General features: G+C 38.9%; 1 long non-coding RNA gene across 1 annotated transcript in view; it reads right to left on the reverse strand.

Moving 5' to 3' along the window:
* Positions 1 to 3091: 3091 nt before the first annotated feature.
* The window catches only part of LOC138164444 (uncharacterized), an 85118-nt gene continuing 78385 nt past the window's right edge, over positions 3092 to 9824 (reverse strand). The window contains exon 3 of the long non-coding RNA XR_011169065.1: positions 3092 to 6009. This is a non-coding gene — a long non-coding RNA (uncharacterized lncRNA). The remainder of the gene's footprint in view (positions 6010 to 9824) is intronic.

Raw genomic sequence — 9824 nt, forward strand, 5'->3', positions numbered from 1 at the left:
TTGAAGGTGTTTGCCACATTGTGAAGGATGTCTAGTACACCAGAATAAAAATAAAAGAGGGTGTTTCTGTGTGTGTGTGTGTGTGTGTGTGTGTTTGCTTTTTGGAGGGCAATTGGGGTTAAGTGACTTGCCCAAGGTCACACAGCTAGTTTTTGTGTTAAATGTCTCAGGCTGGATTTAAACTCAGGTCCTCCTGACTCCAGGGCCGGTGCGCTATTCACTGCGCCACCTAGCCGCCCCCACCCGCACCCCCCAAAGAAGTCTTTTCTACAGATAGAAGTGACTAGGGGTTATAGTGGAAAGAATACTGGACCTGGAGTCAGGAAGAAATGAGTTGAAAGTTGATCTTAGATACTAGCTATGTCTCCAGGGAAATCACTTAACCTCACTTTCCTCGTCTGTAAAACAGGAATAATAAAACCTACCTCCCAGGGTTGTTGTAAGGATCAAATGAGATAAACAGCACAATGTCTACCATATAATAAGCCCTACATCAGCTATTATTATTATTATTATTATTATTATTACAGATACCACTATTTGTCAATAACATTGTCATAATCACCAAAACAAGTAATTAATAAAGATTATGAAATCTTGTTCTATGAAGCTTTTATTTAAAATGAGAGAAAGGGAATTGATGAGATGATCTTCTCAAGTTACTTGCTAAAAGCTTTGTGATAAATATTGGTGAAATATGTTGAAACCAGTCATTTTATTTTTGATCTAAGAAACCTAGGGAAGAAGAGGCTTACTAAGATTTATAATCTCATATTTCTTTCTGGGTGTTTAACTTCCTTTATGTATCTTTGTTACATAGCTGATTATGTAAGACACAAATTATAGGAGATACTGAACCCATTAACAAAAAAAGGGGGAGGGTGCTTTAGACAAACAAATGTTTTGTTCATGGGAGCATGAAACAATTTTGATGATTTGATTTTATAAATATATCCTTAAACTTTCTTCATGATCATAATCTAATCAGTTATCATTATTAAATATTGTAATCTGATTAGTATAGTAGTGGTCATTAACAAAGTATTTTTGTTCTATATTTCTTACTAATTAGCAAAGTGAACAAAAACAAGTCATCTCCTAGGTTGCTCTGATCCTAAATATGGGTGTATTTCTCAGATGGTGCTGAAAAAGTTTTACTCTCTAGGTTAGAATATGTGCATTGGTGGGAGCATCAGGAATAGAGAATCTTGATGAGGTTAGAACTGGACTTAGGGTCAGCTAGGTGACTAAATTATTTTTGCTTTGTCAGGGATACAATGTCTAATTAACCTCTCAAAATAATACTATTAAAACTCTCATTCTTCCAATCTCTATTTAAATTAAAATGCAACAGAAAGAGGTAATACATTGAGCTGTTAGAGACCATTTAAATTCGACTGTGAGAATATTCCAAAAACTTTTTAAGGGTTTTTATTTTTGTTGTTGTTTTTGTTTTGTTTTGTTTCATCAAAGGGGGGCATTTTTTTCTGACTGTCCCCTTGTAATGGTAATGGTAATTTGAAGATCTTCTCTGCCCTTTAATAAGCCTAAGGGAATTTGAAGACCTTCCCTGCTTTGAAGATATTCCCTGCCCCCTCATATTTCAAATGTAATCACATGGAGTCTGTGGTGGGAGGAGTTTGCTGAAGGGTGGAGCAGAGCCCACAGGAAGCTGGGAGTCAGAGCAGCTAGACTGGAGGGAGGAGAGGATGCATCCAAGGGAGACAGGCTTATGAGAAAATGTTGGTTGTTTTCCACCTGCTGAGACAGCTAGGCTTGTGTTCATTTGTGGGAAGCCTAAAGGATGCTGTGACTCTCTGTGCTATTATGGTTTATTAACTTGTTTGCTACTATAATGGAATCAGCTTACTGGTTTTAGGATTCAGTTTTCTGGAGTCTGAATAGATGTTTTGCTTCTGTCTTCTATATGGAGAGTCTGTTATATTTCGAGATCGAGCACTATGCAGGTATATTTATAGTGACCATTGGCTCTGTGAATATTGCATTGGCACTACACTCCTGCCTGGAATATTTTTCTCTCTTCAACTCTGCCTCCTGTATTCCTTTAAGTCCCAACTAAAATCCCATCTTCTACAGGCAGCCTTTCCCAACCCCTCTTAATCCTAATGCCTACTTTAAAAAAAATTACTTCCAATATATCCTATATATAACTTGTTTGTACACATTTGCATGTTGTTTCCATTAGATTGTGAGCTAATTGAGGACAGGAACTGTCTTTTGCCTTTTTTTTAAATTTCCAGAGCTTAGCACAGTGCTTAGCACACAGTAAGTGCTTAATTCATGTTTATTGACTGATTGAATGAGGACACTAAGCTTCTAGAAGGAGAAGAAAGAGTCTGTGGGGAGGGGTGGCTAGAGGAGTGGAGAGAAGGAGGCTAAAGGTAAAGAATTCTGAGTGCCAAAGATGAGCTAGACAGTTCACAATTGTGCCTAGAGCCAATGCTGTGGAATTATGTCAAGCCCAGCCCAAGTATGTTCTGCAACTCCTGGAACTTAAAATAGGACTGTGCTAAAGATGATAACCACTGCTCCCTGCACTGTACCAGGAAGCTATGTCTGCTCTCTACTTCTCAGCCTGTAGCCCCCTGTGGAATGGTAGGAGAAGTGGACCCAGAGATACAAGAATAAAAGTAGGAAGAATAAGGGTTAAGGGGATATGAGGCAGGCTTTCTTGGACTAAGGTGCTAAGTCACAACCCCTGAGGGATGAATGCAAGAAGTAAGTACTTCAAACCATTTCTCTAGCTTGCTAATTTCATCCTCAGCTAATTTTCAGAGGTCAGCGCAAGTCGTTCCACTTAAAGCTACAAACCACTAAAGATTCTTTTTCGACACTTAACATAGAGGCCCCACTACTGGGAGCTCAGGAGCTGAGAAACCCTCTCCTCCCTGTCTTTATCCATCCTATAATGGATTCCAAACTAAGGGAGCTTTTCCTCTAATTAAAAGAGGAATTCTTAAACTTTTTATATCATTGACCTCTTTGGCAGTCTGGTGAAGCCCATTATGAGAAGCAGGTTTGCTCTAGAAAGAAAATACTCATTGTGAAGCCAGAAAAGTTCTCAGTACATTTATTTTACATTCATTCTGCATGATTGGACTGCATGATTGAGACCCTGATGGACGATGCTTGCTCAGACAAATGCAAAGCTATTTATGCTGTTTCCAATTTGAATTCCCCTCCCCCTCACACACACCCCTCCCCACTCCCATTGGCTAGGCACTTCAAGGTTCACAGTCTCTCTGAAAACACCTAAAGCAGACAGCCACATGGCTCTACATCAACACATTATAAGTTTTTTTAAAAGGAATTCTCTCAATTGATAAGAGGCCAAACCTAGGATGTTTAAGTTTCTCTCACCACATTAACACAAGAAGAGTCCCAAAGTTCAAAATAGTGCTGTGGAATGAAGTTCTCTTCCAGCCTTTAGGGTTGTGGATTTTATCCCAAGTACAAAGAAGGTGTTCACCTTTAGATACATTATGATAAGCAGGCACCTACATCCTGTTGAGTAAAGTGTTAATCAACATTCCTAAGACTTTCTCTCTAAAAGACTTTTTGGTATATATTACATGTTTTCTGTGGAAATAAAAGTTCATCCTTTACACTACAGACTTCTCAGAATAATATTTTTAAATGCATAAAAGAAACTTTATGTGATTACAGAAGAAACTTATTGGAATGAAGGTGCATTTTTCCTCATCCAAGTTCCCTAGACCCCCTGAAATCTGTCCATAGACCCTAAGGAGTCAGTGAACTTCAAATTAAGAGCCCCCAAATTAGGAAGATTAGACTTCCTATTTTAACACTCATTGGTTGGTTAACAAATGCTCAACCCAGGATTCTGAGGACAAGGCTAACTGTAGTCTAAGTTACAACTCCTCTGGGTCTCCCCAGAGGGCAGTATAAAAGAGGCACCCAATGTATGACTTAATTCTGGGCATGGGGCAGGTAGCTTATTTCCATTCAAAAGAAAGGCAATGCCAAGCATTAGAGGATGGCAGTGCACATAAATAGAATAACTAGAACAACATTCAATATCTTAACTTATAACTATGGTTACCATCGATTGAGAGGCTGATATTTTAAGCCTCATCAGAATGTAAAACAGTTGTGTAATGCTGCCAATTAGACATTTTACATTTCACCAGGCACTGTCCATTCAAACAACCAAGCTTGATATTCTCTCTCTGGTAGTTCCTATCTCCCACACAGTCATTGCATTTTCTACCAGCCTACTATTTTAGTTGCTACAATTACTCTGGCGAGATCTTGTAACCCAATTCATAAAGCTATAGACCTTACAAGTTCACAAAGTTACTTACCTAAGGAAAGGAAACATGGACTTCCATAGGTCAGGCACAAACTCATCTAGCTGTGACCCGCGGTGAAAGTGCCACATGAGCAGAGAAAGTATCCTTTCCCTTCCCCTTTCCCTTTGCCTTTGCCTTTTCCTCTCCTGTCCTGTGCTGTCCTGCCCTGTCCTCTCCTCTCCTTTCCTTTCCTTTTCCTCATTGGAGTTAGATCTTGCTGCCTAGAGAGTCAGCTAGAAAAGGTCTCTTTTTAAAAGGTTCATGGAGTGCTTTCCATTCGGTAGCCAGTTAGGGGGCTCTTCATCATCAATAATGAAAACTCTTCAGCAATGACTCATACATAACCAAAAGCAGATACCTTGAGTTCCCACGTGGTAAATTGGAAACTTGTGCATGGTGGGAACAAACCCCCATTACTCAAGATTACATGACAAAGTAGTGATGCACTTCAGGAGCAATCTCTTAGCCATCTCTGATATACAAATGTTGGGTGTTAATATATACATTGCTATCATAATTTCTTGCTTTTAAAAATCCATTTAAAATTATAATCAAGGCAATTACACAAAGCCACTTGACATTATTGTAAAAGAACTTTGTTTTATTTCATGACCATGTATTATCCTTGAAGCACTCACCAAACTAAGTGAGATATTCCCTAAAGAGATGCGAAATATACTGTTTTAAAAGATAGGTCTAAAAAATTCTCAAAGTGAATAGTGAAGAAATTACAATGTAAGTGTGGATATTTATGCTATTCATGAACTTCAAAAATGGCAAACTGGGGAATTATCAAAGTTTCTCCAAAAGTCTTTGGGCCAAAACAAAGCCCATAGGATTACAGCTTTGTGCACAGCCTAAATGCACCTCCTGGCTTTATGGAAAAGGGGAGCTAGAAAACTCTCACAAACAAATAAAATAAAGGAGATTTTCTGGCAGGCTATAGTGAATGACATAGCATGAAGATTGTTAAAAGCTTAACCAATGCATTCATGCTGGCAACATCCTAACGAAGTCATTGAAATATTTATTTTGATCAGGAAGTTGTGAACCCATGAAAAGCTAGCTAGTCTAAATAGAAATAACCTAGACTAAAGGCTGCACTACTAATAAGAAGAAGCTTGAGATACAGCAGAGAGAGCACAAGGGCAGAAAACCAAGGGGAGTCTATACTCTGAAACAGCAAGTTGTCACCTCAGAGAAATCACCATTTTCCTTATAACCCCACAGTGCTTTTTTACTCCATTTCAAATACCAACGAGACAACCAACTGTTTGAAAACACAGCCTGTCTGCGTTAGAAATGGTAGGATAGTGTGTGGAAGGTACAGTTTAAGAGTCCTGTACTTTCATGTGAGAAGTGCTTGTAAGGCAGCAGGTATTCAGGGTAGGAGTTGTATGTTCCAAAGTTGTCCAGAAACATCAAACGTTATGTTCTCCACAGAAAGATAGGCTCCAGCCTTGGCTGCTGTTTCTTTGGACTCAAGCTGAGCCCAAGCTCTACACAAAGAATAGACAAAAGCAAGCAGATGATTGGCAGTCACTATGGGGTGCACAAAACCAATGATTGCTAACTCCAGATATTATTCCATCCCTTTTTAGAAAGTTGCCATTTCAGAATAACGACCGACTTCACCTCCAGTTTAAGGTTTAGTCACAGCTGCTCACCTTGTACTCTGAAAAAAAAAAACAGAAAGAAACCATACTCTATCACTATAGTGTGGAATTCTAGTTACTTCAGAACATTTATTATATTGTTATTCTTACTACTGGAAGTAGTAATGTTAATTTTATCCTTTTACCCAATAACAAACAAGGTTGAGTAGAGGTCATATTTAAAAACAAAAAGAATATATATTTAAATATATTGATATAGCTGTTAATAAAAAAAAAAAAGGTCACTCAGGAAAACTGGGTGGTAATCCTGTCAGTTTTTTTCATCTGTAAAGTAAGGTAGTTAACTTAAACAATAGCTAATTCTAATGAATTTGATTCTTAAGCTGCTACTGTGTGAATGTCACTGGGGCTATAGATTGTTGTTGTTCATTAAAGTCATCAGCTTCACTCTCTCCTCCAGTCATTGGAATCCAGTGGCAAGACAGGTCAAGGTAATGGCCCCCATTGGGGCTATAAAGACAAAAATTAAAGTCTTTACCTTCAAGAAGCTTACATTCTATTGGGTCCATTCCAACACTAACATGCTATAGCTATCAGCATCCTGAGTCATACTGAAGGGCAGCACATCTTAATGATTAGAGAGCAGGTTTCAAAGTCAGAAAGATCTGGGTTCAAGTCCCACTTCTGAAAATGCTGGCTATGTGAAATTGGGCAAGTCATTTAACCACTCAGTTTTCCAAGACCAAAAGTTACAGGAAAGTGCTGACTTGAACTTGCATTGGTAGTTTCACTGATATAGGAATTCTCCATTCCAGTGAAATGACAGGTCAGTTCTATAACTTTGTCTTCTTGAGTCATATATGGTTCTTTATATACCCATAACATAGCATGCATATAAAGTTAGCATAGAGGCAAGAGGTCTGTCATGCTGGAACTCACAGGGGTTTAGGCTACCAGTCCTTCCTGCTCTATATCATGCCATGTGCTTGTACACTAATTCATTTCTCTAGGGTTGCCTCACTTTTCGTGAGAAGCTGGATTCCCAATCCTTCATTCCACTTTATTCTACCCTGGTTACTCGGAAGAACACTGTTGCTGCTTATGCTAATTATAGAAATGTTTATGGGTTCCACTGCATGTTTTTTTTTTCCCAGCAAGGAGATTAAGTTTAAAAAAAATCCAATATACAGTAATGAATCAAGTTTGAAACAGGTAGTTTATTCACAAAGAGAAAAATAATGTTAAGCAATAAAGAATTACAGAATGTTTGGAACAGAATTCAGTACTTTATCACTATTAGTACTGTATACTTAAGCCTCACTGAAACATAGCGAGCTGTTCTGCATTTCCCATTTGGACTAGCATTTTATGGTCGAACACCAAATGGGATCTTCCTTCTGGTGGTTCACCTTTCCAATGCTAATGCTTTCTAGTTGCTTTGCTTATTACAAATCCAATTCTGCCACCACTATTGCTGCTATAACTGCCTTTGTTATCAGCATCCACAAGCCTTTGAGGTTCACAACATTGATGTTGGAGGAAAAGAAACACATAGGGAGAGAAAAGGGAATAAGGAGGCTCTACTACCATCCCAACTAGTGGAATTCATGCTTCATGTGACAAATGAGGACTAGACTGCCCTACTATCGTGCCAGGGGAGGAAAGGACTTTTGCTTTACTTCTTAACTAGTATCGCATCCTGTGTTGTGGGGAGCTATTTCCAAAAGACCTACCAGACAGTGTGGAATCCTAAGTCATCAGTTTTTCTGACTGAGCAACCAATCAGGTAGAAACTCAACCCAGTCATGAGTCAAATGTAAGGGTGACCATTGACTGAGTTAATCAATACATCACCTCCATCCCACTTGAAGTAACTAACAAAATATTCTGGTCCTGATACCTTTTATAAAGAATATTTCTACTGAATCAATCACTCAAAAGGTATTAAATTAAATTATGCCCTGTCATATCTTGTAGGTCTTCTAAAATAGCAAACCAGTCCAGAACCAAACATTCAAGTGTCTGGTGGGTTAGAGGACACTGAAGTTCCACTCTAGTTCCTGAGGAACAATTACTTGGGGGGAGAAAAATAGAACTTTCATAGAGCACGGGCCCTAGAGTCAGGAGGACCTGAGTTCAAATCTGGCCTCAGACACCTAACACAAAAATTAGCTGTGTGACCTTGGGCAAGTCACTTAACCCCAATTGCCCTACAAAAAAAACGAAAAGAAAAACAGAACCTTTGTCCCTTGGACTAGAGGAGACCTTATGAATTTCAAAGGATCTGAGGATTTGAACTTCTCACTGGTATCCTAGAACTGTCCTTAAAATGATAATAGCAACAGCTATTGCAATGTCTGAATCCAGAGTCAAGAACAAACCAGACACACTGAAGATGGTGGCTTTAAGGAAATGAAATGGCCTATAAGGAAATGAGAAGAAAGTGACACTTTCCATAAGGAGAATTTCATAAGGGGCCCATGAAGGGAAGAGAAAGACTTCCAACAAAAGGACTTCCAGAACTCTTACCCTCTTCTACTCCCTTCTGAAGTACCACCCTTCCCCCTTTAAGTTTGAGTCCAATTTCTAGACTTGGTAAGTACTTATAGGAAAGTGTGCCTTAACTTGGAAGGGACATGTGTAACTACTGCTCATAATCTACTACCATAGTAAATACTGATTTCTAAAAATCTACTTGTCTGGATGACTGAGACCAACTGATAATAATTAGCTTAGAAAGACACCCTCCAATTCCTCAGAGTTTACCCCTACAACCCTGAGGGAAGAAATAGCAGTATCCTTTGGAGACTGCAAATGTGGACAGATACTTGTGAAAATGATCCTAGACCCTGCAGTATACATGTATAGTCACAAGTAGGAAAAAGATATCAAGATGTTTAAATTTTCAAATTTTATGTCTTATGTCTTACATACAATGAAGGAGAAGTAAAAGTGCATGTACTTGATTGGAATATTGGAAGATGGGAACTCTTGTTGTTCAGTCACTTTCAACTCTTTATCACCCCCATTTGGAGTTTTCTAGGCAAAGATACTGAAGCGGTTTGCCATTTCCTTCCCTAGCTCATTTTACAGATAAGGAAACTGAGGTCAACAGGGTTAAGGGACTTGCCCAGGGTCACATAGCTAAGAAATGTCTGAGACCAGATTTGAACTCAGGAAGATGTGTTTCTGACTCTTGGTCAGGCATTCTATCTACTACTATGTTACCTAGCTGCCCAGGAATTCCTGAATCAAGCTGATCTAATGCATCTTCTTTTGGTCCATTCTTCCCTCTGAGTGCCCTTTTCCCCAGTTGACACACTATATCACCTGAATTTTTGAATGCCTTTCTTTCCCTAATAATACAGGAACCAATAATGATGCAGTCTTGCTGATCTTTGTTTGGGGCATCTACATTTAAAACATTTCCACATGGTGTCTTTTTGTGAATGCTGGTCACTTACTATATTCTGCTTCATTAAAGAAAGAGATCTTATTTCCCTCATATTATAAATTAGGAAACTGAAGCACATAAAGGTTGCATGCTTTCTGCAGGGCCACCCATAACCATAGTTGAAAGGTGGCAGCTCAGCGCCACAGTAGATAGAATACTTGTCTGCAGTTAGGAAGATGAGTACAAATCCAGCCGCAGACACTTACTAGTTGTGCGACTCTAGGCAAGCCACAACCGCTGTCTTCTTCAATTTCCTCAGCTGTGAGATGAAGATGATAATAGCATTGATCTCACATCATTGCTGTGAGGATCAAACAAGACAAAAATTGCAAAGTGCTTAGCGCAATGCCTCATACAAAGTAGATGCTTAATAAATGCTCATTTCCTCCCTCCCTCCCTCCCTCCCTCCCTTCCTTCTTT

This window comes from Petaurus breviceps, unplaced genomic scaffold (assembly GCF_028583685.1).
Source record: "Petaurus breviceps papuanus isolate PSGF00001 unplaced genomic scaffold, PetGlider_PUasm1.0 189, whole genome shotgun sequence".
NCBI lineage: Eukaryota > Metazoa > Chordata > Mammalia > Diprotodontia > Petauridae > Petaurus > Petaurus breviceps.